General features: G+C 42.8%; 1 long non-coding RNA gene and 1 gene segment (V, D, J or C); one reads left to right on the forward strand and one right to left on the reverse strand.

Moving 5' to 3' along the window:
- Window positions 1–11,649: 11,649 nt before the first annotated feature.
- The window catches only part of LOC140716615 (uncharacterized), a 132,771-nt gene continuing 117,377 nt past the window's right edge, over window positions 11,650–27,043 (reverse strand). The window contains exon 3 of the long non-coding RNA XR_012096329.1: window positions 11,650–12,538. This is a non-coding gene — a long non-coding RNA (uncharacterized lncRNA). The remainder of the gene's footprint in view (window positions 12,539–27,043) is intronic.
- LOC140716612 (immunoglobulin heavy constant gamma 4-like) overlaps window positions 23,125–27,043 on the forward strand; it is an 82,888-nt gene continuing 78,969 nt past the window's right edge. The window contains exon 1 of the C gene segment in view: window positions 23,125–23,196.

Consider the following 27,043-nt stretch of genomic DNA (forward strand, 5'->3'; position numbering starts at 1 on the left):
ACCTCCATGACTATCATAACTTTGCTCTTTTGACTTGTGTTTTCTATCTTCCACTGTAATTTGTAGCCCACATCCTGGCTGCTGTTTGGAAACCTGTATGTAACTCCATTCAGGGTCTTTTTACCCTTGCAGTTCCTTAACTCTACCCACAAAGATTTTACATCTTGCATTCTTATGTCACCTCTTTTTAAGGATTTAATTTCATTTTTTTTCCAATAAAGCCATGCCACCCCTTCTGCCTACCTGCCTATTCTTTTGATACAATGTGTATCCTTGGATATTAAGCTCCCAACTATGATCTTCCTTTGTCCAGAAATCTGAAATCCTGACCCCTGTACCAGTTTCTCACCCATATTTCATCTGCCAACTCATCCTATTTTTATCCTCATAGGCATGTGTCACAGGTATCAATGCAAAGATTACTGCAGTGGAGGTCCTAATTTCATCTTTCTTCCTGAACTCCAAGGCCCCTCTTTTCCAAATCACAATCGAGGATCCTATCATTCATTGTGGAAGTCCTACCTTGGTTTAACTTTCCAAAGTATTATACCTTGAACTTCCCTGAATAGAACTCCATTTGCCACTCTTCAGTTTACATATTCAGCTGAACAAGATCCCACTGTAATTTTGATAACCTTTGCTCTTGACTTTACTGCTTATTTTTCAGAGGGCTGCAATCAGTATAAAAGGCCATTCATTGCTAATACAGCGCAAGGTTTAAAAATAACTTGGGTGTTTTCAGGGCTTTTAAATGATCCATAATCAGTAGAAGACGCCGTTCATTGGTGACACAGTGCACAGTTTAAAAAGAGCTCAGATGCTTTTGAAACTTTTTGGTGGGCTGCGATCAGCATGGAAGGCCATTCCAGGGTGACACAGTGCAAGATTTAAAAAATGCTCATTTTTTTTGGGACTGCAATCATAACAATCTATTAGGCACTCGGCACGGATGAATAAAAGGAAGCAATGTGAAAGTGGAGTGGCCATTGTGTGACTAAACAGTGTTAGTGTGGTCAGGCTTTGATTAAACAGGCTTCTTTGAATACTGGCTTGGACAAACAGAGTCAGATGTGGTGAGTAATTTTGTAGTAAGTTTATATTTTCTGTTAGTACACAGGTAGTGCTCTGACAATGGGTCAAGAGTTAGTGATATGTTCCTTCTGTGAGATGTGGGAACTTTGAGAGATGTCCTGTCTTCCTGAGAACTACATCGGCGTGAAGTGCACTGAGCTGCAGCTCGAGGACCTGCAGTTCATATGGGAAAATGAGGAAGTGATAGATAAGAGCCACAGGGAGGAAGTCACCCCAAAGTTGCAGGAGGCAGGTACCTGGGTGACTGTCAGGAGAGGGAAAGGGAATAGGCAGCCAGTTCAGAGTTCCTCTGCGGCCATTCACCTCAATAATAAATATATTGCTTTGGATACAGTTGGAGGGGATGACCTACCAAGGGGCAGCCACAGAAACCTGTTCTCTGGCACTGAGTCTGTTCCAATGGCTCAGAAGGGAAGGTGGGGGTGTGGAAGGGGAGTGCAGCAGTGATAGCGGATTCCATAGTCAGAGGAGCAGACAGCAGATTCTATGGATGTGAAAGAGACACCCAGAAGGTGTGTTGCTTCACAGATGTCAGGGTCAGGGATGTCTCAGATCAGGTCGAGAGCATTCTAAAGAGGGAGTGTGAACAGCTGGAAGATGTGGTACATATTGGTACCAATGATACGTAGGAAAAGGGTGGAGGTCCTGAAGAGAGACTATAGGGAGTTAGATGGAAAGGTGAAGAACTGGACCTCCAGGGTAGTAATCTCTAGATTGCTGCTTGTGCCATGTACCAGTGAGGGTAAGAATAAGATGACTTGGCAGTTGATTGTGTGGCAGAAGAATTGGTGCAGGGGCAGTGATTCAGATTTCTAGACTATTAGGATCTCTTCTGGGGAATGTACGACCTGTACAAAAAGGACAGGTTACACCTGAACCCAAAGGATCAATATCCTTGCAGGCAGGTTTGATAGAGCTGTTCAGGAGGGTTAAACTAATTTCTCAGGGCGGGTGGGAACCAGAGTGATAGAGCTGAGGATGGGGCAGTTGGTATACAACTAGATGCAGTGTGTGGTGAAGCTGAGGGGAAACGACAGTGAGATGACAGGCAAAACTGAGGTCATGTGAATGAGTTAAAGTGGAACAGGGGGCCAAAGTCAAAAAGAGTGATGAAAACAGGACTGAAGGTGTTACAGTATATTGGAATGCACACAGTATATGGAATAAGGTCTTGTAGTGCAGTTAGAGATTGGCAGGTATGATGTTGTGAGCATCACTGAGTCGTGGCTGAAAAAAAAAATAATAGCTGGAAGCTTAATATTCAATGATGCACATAGTATTGTAAAGATAGGCAGGTAGGCAGAGGAGATGAGGTGGCTCTTTTGGTAAAACATGAAATCAAATCCTTAGGAAGATGTGACATAGTATTGGAAGATATAGAATCATTGTAGGCAGAGTTAAGAAACTGCAAGGGTAAAAACATCTTGATGAGAGTTATATACAAGCCTCTGAACAGTGACCAGGATGAGGGCTAGAAATTACAATGGGAGACAGGAAGGGCATGTAAAAAGGGGAAAGTAACAATATTCACGGGGATTTCAATATGTAGATAGATTGGGAAAATGAGGTTAGTGCTGGATACCAAGAGAAGAAATTTGTAGAATGCCTATGAGACTGTTTTTAGAGCAACTTTTGGTCAAGTCCTAAAGTGGAGCAGCAATTCTGGATTCAGTGTAGGGTAAGGAACCAGGTTTGATTTAGGAGCTTAAGGTAAAGGAATCCTTATGAGAGAGTGATCATAACATAATAAAACTCACCCTGCATTTTGAGAAGGAGAAGCTACAATCAGATGTATCATTACTACAGTGAAGAAACAGAATTACAGAAACATGAGAGAGGAGCTGACTACAGTTGATTGGAAGGGGTCAGTAACAGGGAAGATGGCAGAACTGAAAAGGCTGGAGTTTCTGGGAGAAACTTGGAAGGCTTAGGAAAGATGTATCCCAAAGGTATTGAAGACGTATAAGAAGACGTATTCTTCTTTGTTTCTTTATCAATCTTTTTATTGATTTAATAAGAGCATATATACAAGCAAGAGGAGAATTATCTCAAATATATATCAATAACAATACATAAAGAAGGTGAAATAAACATTTTCAAAATCATGCATAGTATTAATCTGATATAGAATGTATAATAAGGATAAAGATAATTAATTCTCCTTTTATCAATTTATAAAGAGAAAAAAAGGCTTTTTGAAATTATTATATAAAAACCCCCCACTAATCTATACAAACAAAAACAAAAAGAGAAAAAAAGGACTGGGTAGTCCATCATGAGAGTGAAACCAAGAAAAGAAAGACTTTCTGATCAAATCCAAAGCTTCAGAAAAATAACTGGAAGAGAGTCAGTACAAAAATCAATAAATCACATCATATGAAAATATTGAATAAAAGGTCACTAGATTTCTTCATATTTAAAGGATGTATCAAATGTACAACTTATTCTCTCTAAACTTCAACAATGCATGATGGAGGAAAGCCAATAAAAAACAGTAGGTGGATTAGGATCCTTCCATTTAAGGAAAATGGCTCTCCTAGCCAATAAAGTTGAAAAGGCTATCATCCGCTGAGCAGAGACAGGAATATATCCTGCTTCCGGTGGAATAATCCCAAAATTTGCTGTAAGTAAATTTGGTTGTAAGTCTAGACCCAAGACATTTGATGAAGTTTTAAAGACGTCTTTCCAAAAATTATCCACCTTTAAGCAAGACCAAAACATGTGAGTTAAAGTGGCCACCTCAATATTACATCTATCACAAATAGGAATTATAGTGGGAAAAGTAAAGGTTAATTTATCCTTTGACATATGTGCTCGATGCACTACATTGAACTGTATCGAGGAATGATGGGCACAAATAGATGAAGTATTTACCAAATGAAAAATTTTACTCCATTGATTATCTGAAAGTAACTCTTGAAATTCCAATTCCCAAACACCTTTAATTTTATTGTTAGATATCATTTGTAAATTCAATAACTATTTATAAATTGTAGCTATCAATCCTTTTTGAAGTGGTTTAACCTGAAAAAGGGTATCCATCATATTAGATGGATAAGCAGTGGGGTAATTTGGAAGCAAAATACGTTAAAAAAAATTCCTAATTTGTAATTATCTTAAAAAGTGTTCCACGTGTTACGAAGGTGAAGCAACTCTGAGGGGCTGAAGGGTACAAAGTCGCCCCCTCCTTTTTGAGAATCGCAAGATCGCTATTATTTTGGGTCTGAGACCCAGGAAATGAGAGAGACACACACAGAATACACAACCAGGTGGAGTGTCTCCTGACATAAGCGGAACGGGATCCACTGATTACTGCCATTGTCTCTTGGAGAAGGAATTGTGTATTGAGTACTGTACTATTCATTGAAACCCCTCAGGGGACAATTAGAGTGGTCTGCTTGAGGGATTGCATCATCCCAACCTGATTGACATCTGAGACCCCGTGAGTGAGGATAAAAGAGGGCTCTGAGGAACACCCCTTTAGACGCACCAGGAGAAACGCTAGAAATCCCGTGACAGCGTTTTATAGCGAAAGCCGGTGGAAGCTCATGTGCGTCCTCCCTTGCCTGGGTGGCGGGCTCACCACGGAAGAACGGTTTAGCTAAAGGAGAGGTCACAATTGAACGGCCACGACAACGAAACACCTGACGGATCGAAATCATAAAGGAAGGTTGGCAAAAACCCGTAGCGGTAAATGTTCCCACTCTCTTTCTCTCTCTCTCTCCAACAATTGCAACACAGCGACAACCAAAAAGACGGCAGCTTGTGTGAACTTCAGTGAACTTTATATTTCCATCGGACAATACATTATCCCCTAGACAATGATAGAGTTTATTTCGTATTGATTATTATTATACCCGCACTTTTAGGTTTAGTATTGACAACGTATATTATCTGTATATTTGCATTGATATTATTTTTGTGTATTTTTACTAATAAATAATGTTAAAAATAGTATCATCAGACTTCAACGGACGTCTCTATCTTTGCTGGTAAGTCACCCAGTTACGGGGTTCGTAACACACGATCTAATTGTAAATTTTGGTACAGTTTTTTTTCTTGCTTTCGGTTTGATGTTTATCTTTAGAAGCTTTTTTGTATGATGCATGGCTCTGAGGTTGAACAGCTAATGGATATTTTTTTTCTCAATTTTCTTTGCTTTAGTAGGGTTTTATCCCCTCTTCTTTTTGCAAAAAATATAAAAAGTGTTCATTAGATAAATCATATTTATCTGCTAACTGAGTGAAAGACATTAAACAATCCCCTGAAAAAGTTATTATTCCTTTGGTTTTCCAAATTAAAAAGGCCTGATCTAAAATTGATGGTTTAAAAAGCATAGTTAAGATGGATTTTAGTAGAAAGAACAAAATTATTTAACTCAAAAAATCTGCAAAACTGAAACCAAGTTCTTAATGTTATGTTTAATAATGAGATTGAGGTCTTGTCTACCAATCTCAGAAAGCAAAAAAGGAAGAGGAGCTCCCAGTAAAGAGGCCAAAGAATACCCCTTCAATGAGTTTTTCTCCAAATCCACCCATAAAGGACAGTCATGTATATCTGAATAATGAATCCAAAAGGTAATATATCGAATATTGATTGCCCAGTAGCACATTCTAAGATTTGGCAAAGCTATACCACCGTCCCTTTTTAATTTCTGCAATAAAGGTTTACTCAATCTAGGATTTTTATTATTCCAAATTTAGGATGAGATTTTAGAGTCTATTCTATCAAAAAACTGTTTAGGAACAAAGGAAGGGACTGCTTGAAATGTGTATAAGAACATTGGTAGAACTATCATTTTAATAGCATTAATTTGACCAATTAATGATAGTGTCATAGGAGACCATTTAGAAAGTATTTGTTGCTTATAATCAATTAATGGGAGAAAATTATATTTATACAGGTCCTTAAATTTTTTTGTAATTTTAATGCCAAAATATGTAAAGTGATTCTTAGCAATATTAAAATGTATTTGATCATATTGATCCAAATGATTATTCATAGGAAATAACTCACTTTTGTGTAATTTTAATTTATATCCAGAAAACTACTGAATTAAGAAAATATAGGTAACATTGAAGGAATAGATTTCTTAGGATCTGAAATAAAGGCTAACAAGTGATCTGCATACAACAAAACCTTATGCACTTTATCCCCTCTCTTAATACCCTGAACATTATTGGAATCCTAAAGAGCAATAGCAAGAGGTTCTAAAGCCAAGTTAAATAACAGAGGACTGAGAGGACAACCCTGCCGGGTACCTCTGATTAGTCTAAAATAAGGAGATTTTTGATTGTTAGTTATAACCGCAGCCAGAGGAGCTTGATAGATCAATTTGATCCAGGAAATGAAACCTAGACCAAAATTAAATCTTTCTAAGATCTCAAATGAATAAGACTACGCCATCCTATCAAAGGCTTTCTCTGCATCAAGGGAAACAACACATTCAGGTTCTTTGGATGGAGAGGAGTAAATGATGTTCAATAATCTTTGAATATTAAAATGTGAATATCTATTCTTAATAAATTCAGTTTGATCATTAGAAATAACTATAAAAACTATAAATAAACTATAAATAAAATATTCTCAAGCCTATTAGCCAAGAACAGAAAGAATTTTAGAATCCATATTTAGTAAAGAGACTGGTCTACAAGAGGTGCATTCAGATAAATCTTTTTGTATTTTAGGAATTAATGAAATTGATGCCTCATAAAAAGTTTTCGGGAGAGTCCCAGAGAATATAGAATCAGTGAAAATTTGACATAGATGCGGTACAATACTTCAGTAAAAGTCTTTAAAAGTTCAACTGTATAGCCACCTGGTCCCGGAGCCTTAACTAATTGAAAAGAGGGTATAGCCCTTGCTATTTCCTCTTGTTTAATAGGTGCATCTAATGTGTTCATATCTTGAATAGAAATTTTAGGTATGTTTAATCTTTGCAAAAATCTATTCATAGAAGTAGTATTGTCTGAAAAGTCAGGTTTATAAAGGTTAGAGTAGAAATCCCAAAATGCCTTGTTAATTTCCTGCCAATCTGACATTTCAGTTCTATCAGCTCTTCATATTTTCAAAATCTTCTAGCCAGAGTTGCTGTTAATTGACCAGCCAACAATTTGCCTGACTTATCTCCATGTATATAAAATTGACTTTTTGAAGACTTATTCTAAAGTGAGGATGAAACAAACATAAAGGAAACACAAAGGAATTCAAAGACAGCACAAAGGAAATGAGAGGGCACATAATATAGCAAAAACCAACAGAAGACTTGCTATCTAGTATGTGCTATATGTAGTTTGTGCTGTGTTTGTCTGTTGGTACAGTCATGGGCAGTCATAGCTTGTTGAACTTAAATTTTAAGACAACTAAAAAAGACATAAAGAGAGAGATGAAATATGAAAGTAAGCTAACCAATAATATGAAAGAGGATACCAAAAGTTTTTTTCAGATATATGTCAAATAAATGAGAGACCAGAGTGGCTATCGGACCACTGGAAAATTATGATGGAGAGGTAGCAATGTGGGCAAAAAAATGGCAGATGAACTTGTTAAATATTTTATGTGTCAGTCTTCACTATGGAACACACCAGCAGAATGCCAGAAAAGCAAGAGCGCCGGGGGCAGAAGTGAGTGTCATTTCTATTACTAAGGGGAAGGTGCTTGGGATTTTGAGAAGTCTGAAGGCACTAAAGTCATCAGGACTCGATGGACGACACCTCAGGGCTCTGAAAGAGGTAGTTGAAGAGACTATGGAGGCATTAGTAATGATCTTTCAATAATCATGAGATTCTGAAATGATTCCAGAGGACTCAAAAATTGCAAATGTTACTCTTCTTTTACAGAAGGGACAGAAGCAGAAGAACAGAAATTATAGGCCAGGTGGTTAGTGCAGACTCAGTGGTTAATGGCCAGTACAGACTCAGTGGGATGATGGGCCTGTTTCTGTACTGTATCTCTCTATCTGGACAGGAAACAGTACAGACTGAGTACAGAAGCCCTTGTAAGTGTTCCTGGGACTAACCATCAAAAGAGATAAGTGTGACCCCACTGCAATCTGAAGGGGAATGCAGACCTGAATCACCAGTGATTAATGTTCTTTCCCAGACACTGTCTACCTCGCTGTTTTCTGATTTTATTTTCTACACTCTTGCACATTCTAATAGAAAATGTGACTTCCTTGTGACTCAGCCCCCGTTCATCATCAAGAACTTTTGTGGCTCATTTGTGGACATGGTTGGTCTGCAATGCAAAATAATTGGACAATTTTACCCAAAAGCAACCACTTGCATTTACAGTGTGGCTTTAATATAGGAAATCATCAGAAGGTGTTTCACAGGAGCATAAATCAGATGTCAGGTCATAGAAGGAGAGGGTATGGCAGGTGAGGAAGTGTCTGGTCAGAGGAGGAATCTGAAAGCAATGCCTCAGTCCAACGGGATGATGTGCTGAAATGGTTTGCACCACAATTTACTGACTCACTGAGACGTCTGACACAGAGTGATGGAAGAGTGAACGGAATGGAAATGACATCCATAAGATGGATTTAAATTAAAGAGGAAGAGAAAGACACAGACTGCAGGTTTAAATTTATTTGAATGTATCTGTGGACTTTGCGGAAGCTGCTCAGACAGAGTAATTGACAGTAGGACTGGACTCCCATATGGAGATGGGTGAAAGGAAACTCAGGAATCATTTGAGAATTAATTCATGGGAAAAAATCAGTAAAGTCCATGTAAATTATTTAATTTGTTTATTTATAGATAGATAGATAGATAGATACTTCATTCATCCCCATGGGGAAATTCAACATTTTTCCAATGTCCCATACACTTATTGTATCAAAAACTAATTACATACAATACTTAACTCAGTATAAATATGATATGCATCTAAAATCACCCTCTCAAAAAAAGCATTAATAAATAGCTTTTAAAAAGTTCCTAAATAGTTTACTAAAATACATTGAATGGTAACTTAAGCTCAGTCATAACCCCAGCACTTTAACAAATCTTTCCCCTGGCGGTTGAATTGTAAAGCCGAATGGCATTGGGGAGTAATGATCTCTTCATCCTGTCTGAGGAGCATTGCATCAATAGCAACCTGCCGCTGAAGCTGCTTCTCTGTCTCTGGATGGTGCTATGCAGTGGATGTTCAGGGTTTTCCATGATTGACCGTAGCCTACTCAGCGCCCTTCGCTCTGCTACTGATGTCATACTCTCCAGTTCTGTGCCCACGACAGAGCCCGCCTTCCTTACCAGCTTATTAAGACGTGAGGCGTCCCTCTTCTTAATGCTGCCTCCCCAACACGCCACCACAAAGAAGAGGGCGCTCTCCACAACTGACCTATAGCATGGAATACATATGGCACACAGCATGGAATAGGCCCTTCTGACCCTTCGAGCCACACTGCCCAGGAATCCAAATTTAATCCTCATGTCATCACAGGACAATTTATAGTGAGCAGTTAAAGTACCAACTGGTATGTCTTTGGATTGTGAGAGGAAACCAGAGTACCCAGTGGAAACCCACACATTCTCAGGGAGAAATTACAAATTCCTTACAGGCAGCGACAGGAATTGAACCCCAGGTCGCCTGCACTGTAAAGCACTCTGCTAACCACTACACTACCATGCCGCCCCAAATGCTGGGTTCCCCAGCCTGTATGATGGATTTGTTGATCAAAACTTAAACTTGTGTTGGGTCCTGATGTTTTTGCAACCTAAAGTTCTTCAGAAGTTAAGAAGGGGCATTAAAACCCATTGCTCATGACTGCTGACTGCTGGTAGCAGACATTTCATTCAAATTCCATTGCTTAAATTAACCAATAAAATAGGCCCTATTTGAGCAATGAGATACCCGCGACTGAAACTGGGAGTTTCCTGGAGGTACACAGGCAATGGCAACCCACTGAATAATTACATGTATATAAGCAATTATTTAAAAACAAACATAAGAAAGTTAAACTACAATGAAAATAGGGTATAGTCCAATCCAACACCTAAAAGGACAAAATTCTGAAAATAGTAAGGTAGTACCTTCCCAGTACCTTCCTCGGGACAGTTATTTTCAGGTATTGTGAGATCTATCAATCTGTTCTTACCAGAATAGATTCAGAGTTTAAAGGTTCAAATCCAGTTCAGGTAATATTATTTTATTCAAGGTGAACACAAAAATCAAACAGCTAGCTACTGGCCCAAGGCTCTTACAGGAGTAGAACTACACATTTTACTGTCCAGATTCCAGGAAGATAGTAGAATCCTAAACTAGCAGTCCTCATCAGCTGACAACCTTTCAATGACAATTGGATGACAGATTATTGATTCTCTGTGAATACTGAAGTTTGTTATCCTTGATCTTCAGGTCCTGAGAGCTTCCAGGTTAGTGATAACCCCCAGCTCCCACAGTGATTGTGGTCTGTTTTAGTGTTTCAGTCTAAACTTGATTCACCGGGCAACCTTCATTCTCAACAAGTATCAGCTCTAGCATGTCAGACCGGGATTCTGCCCATTGATGGAATGTTGACAAGTCAGTCCATGGCATCTTTTAGTTTCTCTTTACTTTCCACATGTATTTTCAAATCATAGACCAGCTATTTTGCTCTCACAGTTTTCCAAAATATTGGAAAAATATTTCTAAGAAGGTTAAATGATTTTATAACAAAACATAATATATTCTGTGAACAGCAATATAGTTTCAGAAAAAACAGAGCAACTACAATAGCGCTAATAGATTTTGTAAAAGAAATATTACACGCTATAGAAAGAAATGAATACACAGTGGGAATATTCCTTGATCTAAAAAAAGCATTTGACACCATTGGCCATAAATTATTATTAGCAAATTTAGAAAGATATGGTATTAGGCGGGTGGCACATGACTGGTTAAGTAGTTATTTGGAAGACAGATATCAGTATGTACATATAAACAACTCACATTCAAAACTTTTCAGGGTAACTTGTGGGGTTCCACAAGGTTCAGTGCTTGGTCTGTTGCTGTTCATTTTGTATAGAAATGATATATGTATGGTTTCTCAGACATTAAAATGTATATTATTTGCTGATGATACAACTATATTTTGTAGTGGGGAACGTCTGAAATAATTTTTGGATACAGTGGAGAAAGAACTAAAAATTATAAAGAAATGGTTTGATACTAACAAATTATCACTGAATCCAAGTAAAACTAAATTCATAATATTTGGAAACCGTGTACTAAACTCATATAGTAAACAGAATAAATGATGTTGAAATTGATAAGGTATCTGAAACAAAATGTTTAGGAGTGGTAATAGATAATAAATAAAGCTGGAAACCACATATAAATTATGTCAAAGCAAAAAATGTCAAAATCTATTGCAATACTGTACAAAGTGCAATATTTCTGAAATCAGGCATCCTTGTGTACATTATACTGTTCACTTATAGTCCCATACATGACTTACTGTGGAGAGATGTATTTATGGAGAAATACATACAAAACAAATACACTCAATTTTTCTACTCCAAAAGAAAGCCATACGAATTGTAAATAAGACAAGTTATTATGAGCCAAACAATCCACTATTTATTCAATTAAACACTTTAAAATTCAGAGATTTCATAGATTTTACAATAATACATATTATGTATAAAGTAAAAAATGGACAGTTACCACAAAGTATAGAAAGATTGTTTAAAATGAGAGAAAGTCAACATGATTTGAGAGGAACATGTATATTTCAAAAACAAAGGATAAGAACAAATGTAAAAATTCATTGTATTTCAGTCAGAGGGGTGAATCTATGGAACAGTTGTAGTGAGAATTTAAAAACATGCACCACACTTAACAAATTTTAAAAATTATTTTAAAATAATTTAATGAACAAATATAAAATACATGATTTATAATGAATGGGAGTAAAGTAAATAAATACTTGGAATTGGATTTTGCATTAAAAGATTATGAAATTTTTTGCTTTGATGTGATGATCGACACCAAATATGTTTTGTATAAGTAAGAGGGGTAGGTGTAATAAGCTGTAGCTTCAGCCTACACCCTTTCGGTCTGTTTTAAAGATTTTTATTATTTAATTTTGATTTATGAAATCATCATTGAAAATGATGCTTTTTGCTATGTTTGTACTGACCAAATTCTACAACTAAATTTCACTTTATTGCTGCCAATTCACAATTATCTGATCACCTAAATTAAGAGTCGTCAGGATGGATCTGTGCTCAGTTTGAGCAAACACAATTTGAGCAAAAACTGCTTCAGAACATAAAATGCAGGTGTACATACATTCTGAAAACATAATCAATAAATCAATCAGTAACAGTCAATCATCATTACAGTGAGCCCGTTTCTGACACGTGGCAAATGCTCTGTAACGAGGAGAGGGTCTTGCTCTCTCTGTGTCTTTTGCCCTTTGGTTTTGATTCACTTTGTCTCATTCTGTGTGGTAAACATGAACCTGTTGGTTGGTGCAAAGCACAATGTTAGAATTGTATTTCCATATGTAAAGCAGTGTGTTTATTCTTGTTAGTAACACAGCTCCACTGGGAGGGCCCCCTGCTCAAATTAAACCTGCCTGTGAAACCGGAGAGGAAGTGTAAGGACTGAGTGTTAATGTTATCGCAGAGTTTCAGACACCTGTCAGCTATTAATAACAAATAGTTACTGAGATTCAAGTAAACCTACAACACAGAACAGTACAGCACAGGAACAGGCCCTTCAGCCCATGGTGACTGTGACAGCCATAACACCAAATTAATCTAAAGCGAACAATCTGCACAGAATCCATATCCCTCCATATCCTGAATGGTCATGAGCTTTTTCAAATGTATCTCAATTGTACTATCATGCTGATTCACCACCACTCCTGCCAGTGCATTCCAGGCACCTATCACTGTGTGTAGAAAATACAACCCACAAATCTCCTTAAAATGTTACACCCCTCAGCTTAAATTTCTGTCCTTATGGATATGATATTTTTCCCTGGGAAAATGACTCTTCTAACTGTCAACCTTATCGATGACTCTCATACTTTTATAAGCCTCCATCAGGTTGCCTTTCAGCCTATGCTCTAGAGTAAACAGCCAAAGATTGTTCAACACACACAGGGCCAGTGAAGTGCTACTGGGACTGAGATAGAATCTTTGGTCTGGTCTCTTGTTCTCTGAAGTGTGGAAAATTGAAGGCCAGTGTAATTGGGGAGTTTAAAAACATTCAAGAATGACACAGAAAAATAACACAAAGAATCTGTTACTTCAGGATATACAGGGCATTGGAAATCTGAAACTCTCCCTGGGAAGTGGTCAAGACTGGGGAGATGGAGGTGGGAGGTATCAGTTGAAACTTCAAAATTAATAGAATTTTATTTGAGTTCAATTATTAAAATATGTGGAACCAAGGTGGGTAAATGGAGATCAAACTCAGGTCAGCTCATGTGGGAATGGACTGGAGGGCTGAACAACCTCCTGACACTCAGTGCACGGGGTAAATTTGAACAGAAACTCTGTGTGCAACTGTTGATTTACCAGAAACACATTTTATATTTTCATTTTATATTTTATATTTTCATGGATGAAACTGGGCAGTGATATAGGGCATATTTCCTTCTCAGCTTCCTGTCAGAGATGTGGTTTGACTTAATCTGAACAGGGCACATTCCAGAGGAAATAGGCTTACTAAAAAGAATAAGCTCGCTGCTCAAGGCAGGGAAATACTTTTTATACCAATAAATAATTCTTGTATTATTGAAAAGAGGATAGACGTATGGGACTGAAAGTCTGAAGGGAGAAGACATCCATGCAAGTATGGAGACATCTGTCCTCTGGGAAGTAACAATATAAAGCTGACTTGAACCAAACTTAAATATTGGGTTCGATGGAAAGAAACCAGAGATTGGCTTGGGTTATTTACGCTGCAAACAGGAAATTTGTGCTCTGGCCCAATGCCATTATACTGATGGTTCCAACTGAACTGCTCCAGTACAGATACAACACTGACATCTGCACAAAAATGGGAAAAATTGCCCAATATGTCCATTCTCAAAATACAGGACAAATCTAATTAGACAATAATGGCCCAATTCATCTACACAGACTTCAGTAAAGTGATGGGAGCCATAGTTGACAGTATTGGAAAGAGGCACTTACTCACCGAATAACCTCAACACCAGTGACTAGTTTAGGTTTTGCTGGGACCACTTGGTTCTTCACTGATCAATCTTGTTGTCTTATCTGTTGCTATCAATTCCTCTGACAGCACATTCTAGATACTGACCACAATTAGGCCTTATAAATCTCATTTACACTTTTCCCCTCTCACCTGAAACCTCTGCCCTCTGGCATTTAATGTTTCTACTCTGGGAAAAGGTCTGTGACTATCTATGCTCCTCATAAATTTACATACTTCTGTCAGTCCATCCCACAGTCTCCAACACTCCAGCAAAAACAGTCCAAGTTTATCCAACCACACCTTACAGGAAATATGCTCCAATCCAAACAACACTTGACTGAATCTACTCTTTACCCTCTCCAAAGCATCCACATCATTCCTGTAATGCAATGACTTGAACTTTAAACATGAAATTAGCAAACAAACTCAAGATAAGCTGGACAATTTTGGAAGGGATCCTGTATGATCAGATAATTCGGCAGAGTTTCTCCCCGTGGATGCTATCAAAAGCCTTTTCAAAGTCCATGAAATGTATGTACAGTTGTCTCTGCCACTCTGTGCACTGCTCTATGATGTTACACAGCATGAAGATCCGGTTGACAGAGCCTCTATTCTTCCTGAAGCCAACTTGCTCCTTCTTCAATCACACATCTACAGCATCTGTAATCCATTGGACAATGACTTTGGTGAGACAAAAGTGTGATGCCACACCAGTTGTTGCAATCACTTAGTACTCCTTTCTTGGGGATCCTAACTTCCTTTGTCCAGTCCTTGGGCAGTTGTCCCCATTCCCAGATTATAGTAAACAGTGGTTGCAGGGTGACTGCTGAAACTTTTGGTTCAGTTTTGTCAAGTCAAGTCAAGTTTATTGTCATTTCAAACATAAACTGCTGATACAGTACAAAATAAAAATGAAACAACGTTCCTCCAGGACCCTGGTGCTACATGAAAAACACAAAACTACACTAGACTATGTGAGACAGCACAAGGCTACACTAGACTAGGTAAAACAACAGAAAAACTGCACTAGACTATAGACCTGCACAGGACTACATGAAGTGCACAAAACAGTGCAGGGCAGTACAATAATTAATAAACAAGACATAGGCACAGTAGAGGACAAATTACAAAATAATAATAAATGATGTAAATGTCAGTATAGACTCTGAGTATTGAGGAGTCTGATGGCTTGAGGGAAGAAACTGTTGCACAGTCTGGTCATGAGAGCCCGAATGCTTCAGTACCTTTTGCCAGATGGCAGGAGAGAGAAGAGTTTTGTGAGGGGTGCGTGGGGTCTTTCACAATGCTGTTAGCTTTGCGGTTGTAGTGTGTGGTGTGAATGTCTGTAATAGCGGGAAGAGAGACCCCGATGATCTTCTCAGCTGACCTCACTATCCGCTGCAGGGTCTTGCGATCCGAGATGGTGCAATTCCCGAACCAGACAGTGATGCAGCTGCTCAGGACGCTCTCAATATAACCCCTGTAGAATGTGATGAGGATGGGGTGTGGGAGATGGACTTTTCTCAGCCTTCACAGAAAGTAGAGATGCTGCTGGGCTTTCTTGGCTACGGAGCTGGTGTTGCGGGATCAGGTGAAATTCTCCACCAGGTGAACACCAAGAAATTTGGTGCTCTTAACAATCTCAATGGAGGAACCATCAATGATCAGCGGAGAGTGGTCACACTGAGCTCTCCTGAAGTCAACAACCATCTCTTTTGTTTTGTTCACATTCAAAGACAGGTTGTTGGCTCTGCACCAGTCCATTAGTCGCTGAACATTGTATGTTCATCTCTGTATGCTGACTCATCATTCTTGCTGATGAAACTCACTACGGTCGTGTCATCAGCAAACTTGATGATGTGATTCGAGCTGTGTACTGCTGCACAGTTGTGGGTCAGCAGAGTGAATAGCAGTGGACTGAGCACACAGCCCTGGGGGTCCCGTACTCAGTGTGATGGTTTTGGAGATGCTGCTTCCGATCCAGACTGACTGAGGTCTCCCAGTCAGGAAGTCTAGGATCTAGTTGCAGAGGGAGGTGTTCAGGCCCTGTAGGCTCAGCTTTCCAATCAGTTTCTGAGGAATAATTGTGTTGAAAGCTGAACTGAAGTCTATGAACAGCATTTGAATGTATTTGTATTTTTTGTCCAGGTGGGTACGGGCCAGGTAGAGGGTGCTGGTGATGGCGTTGTCTGTTGAGTGGTTGGGATGATACGCGACCTGCAGGGGGTCCAGTGAGAGGGGCAGCAGGGTCTTTATGTGCCTCATGACGAACCTCTCCAAACACTTGATGATGATGGATGTGAGAGCAAAGGGACGGTAGTTGTTGAGGCAGGACACTGAGGAATTCTTCAGCACGGGGATGATGGTCTGCACATCCTCTGAGCACTCACCAGGAATATTGCCTGGTCCAGCAGCCTTCCGTGGGTTGACCTGCACAGAGTTTTCCTTACATCGGCCACGGTGAGACACAGCACCTGTTCACTGGGATGAGGAGTGGTCTTCCTTGCCACCACGTCATTTTCTGCCTCGAAACCAGCACAGAAGTTGTTCAACACATCTGGAAGGGAGGCATCACCAGCACAGGAGGTGATGTTGTCCTGTAGTTGGTGATGTCCTGAATGACCTTCCACATGCGCCATGTGTTGCCGCTGTCCTGGAAGTGGCTGTGGATTCACCAGGTGTGTGCATGCTTTGCCTCTCTGGTGGCCCGGGACAGTTTGGCCCTTGCTGTTGTTAGGGCTGTCTCGTCGCCTGCTCTGAAGGTGGAGTTATGGGACCTCAGCAGTGCACGCACCTCTGCGGTCATCCATGGCTTCTGGTTAGCGCGTGTAGTGATGGTCTTGGACACAGTGACATCATCGATGCACTTGCTGATGTAGCTGGTCACTGATGCCGTGTACTCCTCTAAGTTGGTAGAGTCACCATTGGTTGCAGCCTCCCTGAACATGTGCCAGTCAGTGTGCTCAAAGCAGTCTTGAAAAGCAGAGATGGCTCCTGTTGGCCAGGTTTTCACCTGCTTCTGAACTGGTCTGGAGCATCTGACGAGCAGTCTGTATGCTGGGATTAGCATAACAGAGATATGGGCTGAGTAACCGAGGTGGGGGCAGGGCTCCACCCGGTACGCGTCAGGAATGTTTGTATAAACAAGGTCCAACACGTTCTCCCCTCTCGCAGCAAACTTCGGCTTTCAAATTGTCATGTTCTGATGCTTTGCTGTTTCTTATTGACTTAATCACAGTAACAATCTCTTCTTTCCTGGGTGGATCTGCATTGATATCAAGGTCCTCTGCATCTACTCAGTAAATCTCTGAAATACCCTGTCCATCGTGCTTCATACTCTTGTCTAAAGCAGACCATTCTTACCTCTCATGGGGCTACTGCATCTGGCTTGGAAATTTCTGCATACCAATTTTGAAATCTTGTATATATTTTCCTGATCACGTCGACTGGCTGCTGCTGTGGCCGACATGCAACACCTTCCATGTAGACTCTCTTATCCATTCTTAGAAACTCTTCACTTTCTTGTTAGCTTCAGTGAATGCCAATTGAAGTTTCACCTTAATTTGTGTTGACTTTGCATTGAAACAAAGAAACACAGAAAACCTACAGCACAATACAGGCCCTTCGGCCCACAAAGTTGTGCCGAACATGTCCCTACCTTAGAAATTACTAGGCTTACCCATAGCCCTCTATTTTTCTAAGCTCCTACCCAAAGGTCTCTTTAAATATCCTATCGTATCCGCTCCACCACAGTTGCTGGCAGCCCATTCTACGCACTCACCACTTTCCGTGTAAAATACCTACCCTGACATCTCCTCTGTACCTACTCCCCAGCACCTGAAATCTGCGTCCTCTTGTGGCAACTATTTCAGCCCTGGGAAAAAGCCTCTGACTATCCACACAATCAATGCCTCTCATCATCTTATACACCTCTATCAGGTCACCTCTCATCCTCCGTCACTCCAAGGAGAAAAGGCCGAGTTCACTCAAACTGCTTTCATAAGGCATGCTCCCCAATCCAGGCAACATCCTTGTAAATCTCTTCTGTACCCTTTTTATGGCTTCCACATCTTCCTGTAGTGAGGTGACCAGAACTGAGCACAGTACTCCAAGTGGGGTCTGACCAGGGTCCTATATAGCTGCAACATTACCTCTTGGCTCCTAAATTCAATTCCATGATTGATGAAGGCCAATGCACCACATGCTTTCTTAACTGCAGAGTCAACCTGCGCAGCTGCTTTGAGCGTCTAATGGACTCGGACCCCAAGATCCCTCTGATCCTCCACACTGCCAAGAGTCTTACCATTAATACTATATTCTGCCATCATATTTGTCCAACCAAAATGATCCACTTCACACTTATCTGGGTTGAACTCCATCTGCCACTTCTCAGCCCAGTTTTGCATCCTATCAATGTCCCACTGTAACCTCTGACAGCCCTCCACACTATCCACAACACCTCCAACTTTTGTGTCATCAGCAGACTTACTAACCCATCCCTCCACTTCCTCATCCAGGTCATTTATAAAAATCATGAAGAGTAGGGGTCCCAGAACATATCCCTGAGGCACACCACTGGTCACCGATCTCCATGCAGAATATGACCCGTCTACAATCACTCTTTGCCTTCTGTGGGCAAGCCAGTTCTTGATCCACAAAGCAATGTCCCCTTGGATCCCTTGCCTCCTTACCTTCTCAATAAACCCTGCGTGCGGTACCTTATCAAATGCCTTGGCTGAAATCCATATACACTACATCTACTGCTCTACCTTCATCAATGTGTTCAGTCACATCCTCAAAAAATTCATTCAGGCTCATAAGACACGACCTGCCCTTGACAAAGCCATGCTCACTATTTGTAATCATATTATACCTCTCCAACTGTTCATAAGTCCTGCCTCTCTGGATTTTTTTTTTATTTTCATTCATTTTCACAGTTGATATACCATTCTAATACCTTTGATTATTTGTTAAGATTCATACAAGTAGAGAGTTTGTCTTTACAATTTTGAACACTTTCTTCTTAATTTTCCATTTTTTTTTCTAAGGCTGTCCAATTTCCTACTGTATCCACTCTTTGTTTTCCTTTCCAGCTCTGAAATGTAGACAAGCCTCACTGATCTCCTTGAACATTGACGCCGTCTGCTTCCACATTGTGTTGATCTTGTCTACTGACAGATATTCCCCTTAGGGACTCAGAAACACCAGTCTGTGGTCAGATGTCCAGCTTATAGACAGGAACCTGGCACTGAAATTCATGCTGTCAAGTCTGAAAGTGTCACAGTCCGGTTCGTGGACTCCTCATTCCAGTTATTTCCTTTTCCCCGTGTTCTGTTGGAAGCCTTGATTAAGGCACCTGATCTGCATTTCAAAACTGGGAGCTTAAAAGGATCCAGGGACAGTTATTCAGTGCTGGACCATCACCAGAAGCTAGTCCGGTGATTCACACTCCAGGCTGCTGAGAAGTCTGTACCATCACCGGAGCCGCCAAGAATCATGGACTCTAAGTTGCTTCAGTTCCTGGGGCTGCTTAGTGAATTCAGTCGTTTTCATACCCAGCTGAGATGCCGGTCATCTTGCTGCAACTCCGAGTTGGGATGCAAACCCTGTTGGTTTCATGCCAGGCTGAGAATTGCTCACCATTGCCCTATGCATGCTCCGAGCCGCTGGGAATAAGGGATCGTCTGCCAAGCCCGAGTCTACTCAAGTTCCGAGCCCGAGTCAAGTTAAGTTCCAAGCCCGAGTCAAGTTCCTGGGGTCGACTCAAGAGCCTGCCATCCAGCTGTGTGTTGCAGGCCGTTTTTCCTCCACTCCAAGCCTAGGTACTTATGGACTGTCATTCAGTGGTTCTGGCTCTTCGTTGTCCAAGTCCTTCAAGCTGAGTAGATCCGGCTGTTTGTGGCTACTCCGAGTTGGGTTTCTATCTCTTCGTTGTCCTAGTCCTTCCAGCTGAGTAGGTCCGGCTGTTTGCCACTACTCCAAGTTCGGTATTCTGTCTCCTCGTTGCCCAAGTCCTAGTCAAAGTCCAGGCTCTTGGTCCTTGTTCCAGTTCCAGGCTCCAAGCTGTGTTCCATTTCCAGGCTCTGAGTCCCAGCCAAGTTCCAAGTCCAAGTCTGAGTTGAATCCAAGTCAAGATCCGAGTTCCGAGTCCAAGTCAAGATCCGAGTTCTGAGTCTGAGTCCGCGGTTTACCGGTTTGTTATCCAACGTTTACGTCCATGTTGACATTTTTCTCCTCGCTCCCTGGCCTTCCTAGTAACCATCAATAAACACTGTTCTGCTTATACTACCTCTGTGTCTGTGTCCTGCACTTGGGTCTGCTCCCAATGCCCCCTTATCCAACAGAAAGAGAAAATTACTGATCAGTCAGTGTATATTCCAACCAGGGATCCCTGTTTAACATTGATTCTTGTGGATTGGGTTCAGTCAGAAGATTGTGTGGTAACTCTTTTTTGTTGCTTAATACATTTTCCTACACAGACCAGTCTTTCTCAGACCGTCACTAAAGAGGATATTTGCCCATAACTGAGGGATATCTGTCCACTGACTGGTGTCTCTCAGGGAGATATCTGTGAACTGGCTAGTGTCTCTCATTGTCCCTCGCTGGGATTCTGTGTGTTTCAGTTTACACAAACTGTTCATCGCTGAAATTGATGAATCGATCAGAGTGTGACAGATCTTTAATCCGGATCTGGTCACTGCCGCTGACCCGCCGCCTGTTGCAGAGACAAACATCTTTTGGGGAATTGAAATCGCTGCTGTGGGCGGGGACAGGAAGCTGCGTCTCTGGTTTCAGTGTGTGAGAGCCTGTTCAAACCGCGGCTCCCTCTCTCACTCACAGCCCACGTCCCTATTTAAACAGCGCTCACTGCGGCTCCGGACAAAGCCGGCCTGAGCTGAAGCCGCCGATCTCAACAGTGTCCAAGTCCGGCTCAGTGTTCAGGGCGATGGGGGTCGTTCCTTATCTCTGTCTCCTCCTGTCTTGTCTGGCAGGTGGGTGTCCCGCGGCGGACCGGCTGTTTCTTGGAGGTTTTGTGAATCTCTGCCTGTGGAACATTTTATTAATTTCTGCTCTTTTTTATTGACAGGTGTGCGGTCCGGCATCGTACTGAGACAGCCAAGGTCAGCGGAGGTAAAGCCCGGACAGTCCCACAGACTGTCCTGTGCGGTCAGTGGGTTCGATATCAGCAGCCGCTACATGTACTGGGTGAAACAGGTCCCCGGGAAAGAGAAGGAGCTGTTGGTAACGTATTATAGTGAAAGTTACAAGTATTACGCGCCTGGAGTCCAGAGCCGGTTCACCGCTTCCAAGGACAGCAGCAACTTTTATCTGCAAATGACCAACCTGAGAGTGAATGACACGGCCACCTATTACTGTGTGAAAGGCTGCTATCGCGACTACTGGGATGATATACGGCAGTACGGTCTAGGGTATTGTGGGTGGCACAGTGTGAGAGATGGCGGCTCACTCCATACACAAACCTACCGCAACAAAACTCTTTAAATCGGACTCTTCGGACGCTTCCACCGGCCTTTACTCCGAAAGCCGGCCTGAGCTGAAGCCGCCAATCTCAACAGTGTCCAAGTCCGGCTCAGTGTTCAGGGCGATGGGGGTCGTTCCTTATCTCTGTCTCCTCCTGTCTTGTCTGGCAGGTGGGTGTCCCGCGGCTTGTCGCCCTCCCGGGACCGGCTGTTTCTCGGAGGCTTTGTGAACCTCTGCCCGTGGTTTATTTTATTTATTTCTGCTCTTTTTTATTGACAGGCGTGCGGTCCGACACCGTGCTGACACAGCCCAAGTCAGCGGTGGTACAGCCCGGACAGTCCCACAGACTGACCTGTGCGGTCAGTGGGTTCGATATCAGCAGCTACTGGATGCACTGGGTGAAACAGGTCCCCGGGAAAGGGCTGGAGTGGTTGGTAGCGGAAAGAATAGAAAGTTACAAGTGTTACGCTCCTGGAGTCCAGAGCCGATTCACCGCTTCCAAGGACAGCAGTGACTTTTATCTGCAAATGAACAACCTGAGAGGGGCGGAGGTTATGGTACGGCGGTGTATCACTGTGACTGTATTGTGATTGGCACAGTGTGAGAGATGGCGGCTCCCTCCATACACAAATCAACCGCAACTAAACTCTTTAAATCGGGCTCTTCGGACGGGAACCCATGGACATAAATCAGATCCCGAGTGGATAGTCTGGGAGTGGGTACAAATTCCACTGGAGATGTGTCTGGAAGGGAACGGGACCACCGAGGAGGAGCTGTCAGTGGAAGCCCAGTGAAAGGTCCCGGTGGGTTATATCATCTCCACTTCAGGACTGGGATGGCCGAGATTGGGACCCACTGTGTGGGATACCAGGACACAGAGGGAGGGTTTAATAAATCCGCCTGCCGGCTCTGGGATCCACTGGATTTCGGGCTGGATGTGATGAAGGCGGTTTGTGACCTGCGGTGAAGCACTGTGATATGGAGCACGGTGACGGGGAGCTGAACAGAAACTGGTCCCGACAAAGGAGCGTCTGCAGCGCAGTCTGTCTCCACGGATTCCGCATTGCTGCTTCCCAGAGTCAAATCCCCGAAGCCTGACTCGGACTGCTGGGTCTAAATGTCCATTCCTGAACAACTAAAAGCCCAAAAAAGTTTCGACTCTGATTCCGGGTGATGGCGGGAGCCGGTGTCCACAGACAGGAAAACTGTGAAAACTGTTTTATTCACACGCCAGGAAAAGACAAGGACGGAGTTTAGGATGGAAATCCAGGAAGCGGCTGTTCCCGGTCCGGACAGGGATCATGCTGACATTTTGCTGAGATTATTGGATGTGACGGGCAAGTGAAGTTACTGTACTGGGTGAATGGGGAGATGGAGCACTGTGACAATACTGTGACGGTTATATCGGCTGGGGCGGAGGAACCTCGCTGACAGTGACTTCAGGAACCTCGCTGACAGTGACTTCAGGTAAGACCAACTTCTCAATTGTATCTTTACGTACTAGTAGTATTTTATTTATTTACGGTTTTGGGGAATTCGGTGATTTAACTGAAATCAGTGAAATATTCAGAGCAAGTACATGAATCTCCCCGAACCGGCGGGTTTCTCTAGAGCCCAGTAACAGTACAAGGGTACATATCCCACCCCACCAGTGAACTGTCCACAGACCGGGGACAGGCTCAGGGGAATGGGGTCGGATCTTGTCACCAGACTGTGCCTTGACACCGGCCGGTTGTGCTGAGTGAGCTGAGTGACAGACTGACAGACAGACAGACATACCTTATTGATCCCGAGGGAAATTGGGTTTCGTTACAGCCGCACCGCCAAGAATAGTGAAGAAATATTGCAATATAAAACCATAAATAATTAAATGATAATAAGTTAATCATGCCAAGTGGAAAAAATAAGTCCAGGACCAGCCCATTGGCGCAGGGTGTCTGACACTCCGAGGGAGGAGTTGTAAAGTTTGATGGCCACAGGTAGGAATGACTTCCTATGACGCTCAGTGTTACATCTCGGTGGAATGAGTCTCTGGCTGAATGTACTCCTGTGCCTAACCAGTTCATTATGGAGTGGATGGGAGTCATTGTCCAAGATGGCATGCAACTTGCTCAGCATCCTCTTTTCAGACACCACCGTCAGAGAGTCCAGTTCCACCCACACAACATCACTGGCCTTACGAATGAGTTTGTTGATTCTGTTGGTGTCTGCTACGCTCAGCCTGCTGCCCCAGCACACAACAGCAAACATGATAGCACTGGCCACCACAGACTCGTAGAACATCCTCAGCATTGTCCGGCAGATGTTAAAGGACCTCAGTCTCCTCAGGAAGTAGAGATGGCTCTGACCCTTCTTGTAGACAGCCTTAGTGTTCTTTGACCAGTCCAGTTTATTGTCCACTCGTATCCCCAGGTATTTGTAATCCTTGACCATGTCCACACTGATCCCTTGGATGGAAACAGGAGTCACCGGTGCCTTACTCCTCCTCAGGTCCACCACCAGCTCCTTAGTCTTTTTCACATTAAGCTGCAGATGATTCTGCTCGCACCATGTGACAAAGTTTCCCACCGTAGCCCTGTACTCAGCCTCATCTCCCTTGCTGATGTATCCAACCATGGCAGAGTCATCAGGAAACTTCTGAAGATGGCAAGACTCTGTGTTGTAGTTGAAGTCCGAGGAGTAGATGGTGAAGAGAAAGGGAGACAAGACAGTCCCCTGTGGAGCCCCAGTGCTGCTGACCACTCTGTCTGAAACACAGTGTTGCAAGCGCACGTACTGTGGTCTGCCAGTCAGGTAATCAATAATCCATGACACCAGGGAAGCATCCACCTGCATCACTGTCAGCTTCTCACCCAGCAGAGCAGGGCAGATGGTGTTGAACGCACTGGAGGTCAAAAAACATGACCCTCACAGTGCTTGCTGGCTTGTCCAGGTGGGCGTAGACACGGTTCAGCAGGTGGACGAAGGCATCCTCAACTCCTAGTCGGGGCTGGTAGGCAAACTGGAGGGGGTCTAAGTGTGGCCTAACCATAGGCCGGAGCTGCTCTAGAACAAGACTCTCCAGGGTCTTCATGATGTGGGAGGTCAATGCCACCAGTCTGTAGTCATTGGAGCCACTGGGGCGAAGCGTCTTCGGAAAGGGACGAGGCAGGACATCTTCCACAGCACAGGAACCCTCTGGAGACTCAGGCTCAGGTTGAAGACATGGTGAAGTACTCCACATAGCTGGGGGGCACAGACTTTGATCACCCTGGGGCTGACACCATCCGGGCCTGTAGCCTTGCTTTGGTGGAGACGTTTCAGCTGTCTTCTCACCTGTTCAACTGTAAAGCCACCTTGGCGGTTTCAGGTGTGGGAGGGGTGTAGTCATGAGAGCAGGGTGGGGGGCTGTGAGGAGGGATAGGAGGGGAGAGTGGAGTATCTGTTGGTTGGGGGCCAACAACAGATAAATCATGTGGGGGATAGGCAGGGGCCACAGTGTCAAATCTGTTGAAGAACGGGTTAAGTTTGTTGGCCCTGTCCACACTGCCATCAGCTCCTCTATTGCTAGTTTGCCGGAACCCAGTGATGGTCCTCATTCCACTCCAGACCTCTCTCATGTTGTTCTGCTGAAGTGTTTGGTTCAAGTCTGGCTTCTGATCCTCAGCACCAACTGAAGCCACGTTCAGGGGCTGAGCGTTTCAGTGCAGTTGAACTCGTTCCCTGTCAGTGACAACAATGGATCTGTTCAGTGTCAAGTTATTGGGATCGGGTTTTACTGTCGGCTGCTTTCATGTTGAAGGTAATGGGATTGAGACATAATCTGAAGGAATGGTTACACATGTATGATCTGGTTGATGGCTCAATATCCCCAGGGTACAGGTGGGTGTCAGTCCCATCATGTAACGTCCAGTGTGAGGTCCGTCCTGAGATACAGCAAAAGTATCGGCGATATCCCAGGAATAATTGATGGGATTGAGGTTTTAGTTTTATTCCCTGATGGGTGAGGAGGTGGGGTACGGTGGGGGAGAATTTTGGAGTTGGGAAGACAATGAGGAAGTGGTGCAGGAGGGTAAGGTAGGGAATTGAAATCACAATTCCTTCACACATTCCGGGCAGCCTTGCATTGGTGGGTGGGGGAGAGAGAGGGAGTGGTGCAGGTGGGGTGGGGAGGGAAGCGTTCAAGTCAATAATGTGTAATAGGGAAGCATTTAAGGGAAGGTTTGTTGATGAATGTTTGTGATCTGGAACACACTGCCTGAATGATGGTGGTGGCCAACAGTGAGTGTAGAGAGGGAACAGGAGGAGATCCGCCTTTTGTAGGGATACAGGGAAGAGCAGAGAGACCAATGGGTTTATTGGGTTTGCTCAGCTAAAGGGAAGCACAGACACTATCAGATGAATGGCCTCACTCTGCTCTGTCATTCAATGGAATCAGTATTTATCTTGTAAATCTGGGAAATTTTTCCTCAAAGGTGAATCTAACAATCATCCCAGAGTACACAGAGCATGAGTTAAATGCAGATTACAGTTCCCATGTCCTGTCCTGGCAGCCACGGATTAGATATAAAGATCCTTCTGCACTGTCCCATCCCTCCCAGGGCGGAGGCAGCAGAGATTAAACACAGTTAAGTTTCCCACAACCTGTCCCATCACACACTCATGGGACACGAGTTGAACATTACTGTTCAAATGAACTGCTTATTCTCAGTTCAGAGACAGAACATCTGCTATAATTTCTTGCCCTCCTCCATCCCCCGACTGGGTTTGTTTAACAAGTGCTTTCCTACATTAACCAGTGTTGCTGGTGATTCAGTGAAAGTGGTTGTGAGATAAAGTGCTGACATTTACAGAGCACCTTTCATGGTGTCCCCGAGCTCTTCACAGGCAATGAAGTAGTTTCAAAGTACAGCCCTGTTGCAGAGTCGGGAATGTGGAGCCACTCTGCACACAGCAGAATCCACAAACTGCAAGGTGAGAACGATCAGACAGTCTGTTCTGGTGATGTTATTGAAGGAGAAATATTGTCCAGGACACCGTGGACACAGTGATCCAATGGACAGGCACAAGGTTGGTTTTGGAGTGATGGGAAACAGGGCAGTACATCAAAGCAGATGAGTAGTGCAGAGGGATGGATGAAGAGTCCACGGATACCACCACAACAAAAGTGACAAATCTAAACTCAGTTCATCATATTCTGCAACAGATTTGGATCTGTGGTCAGATTTCCAACATCTTAATAATTGTTTGGTATTGTTTTTAAATCTAGTCATTAGTAATGATGACCCTTCAGTTTTACTGATGTCCCTCAGGGAAGGAGATCTCTCATCCTTAC

The sequence above is a fragment of the Hemitrygon akajei genome, chromosome 25, assembly GCF_048418815.1.
Source record: "Hemitrygon akajei chromosome 25, sHemAka1.3, whole genome shotgun sequence".
Taxonomy (NCBI): Eukaryota; Metazoa; Chordata; class Chondrichthyes; order Myliobatiformes; family Dasyatidae; genus Hemitrygon; species Hemitrygon akajei.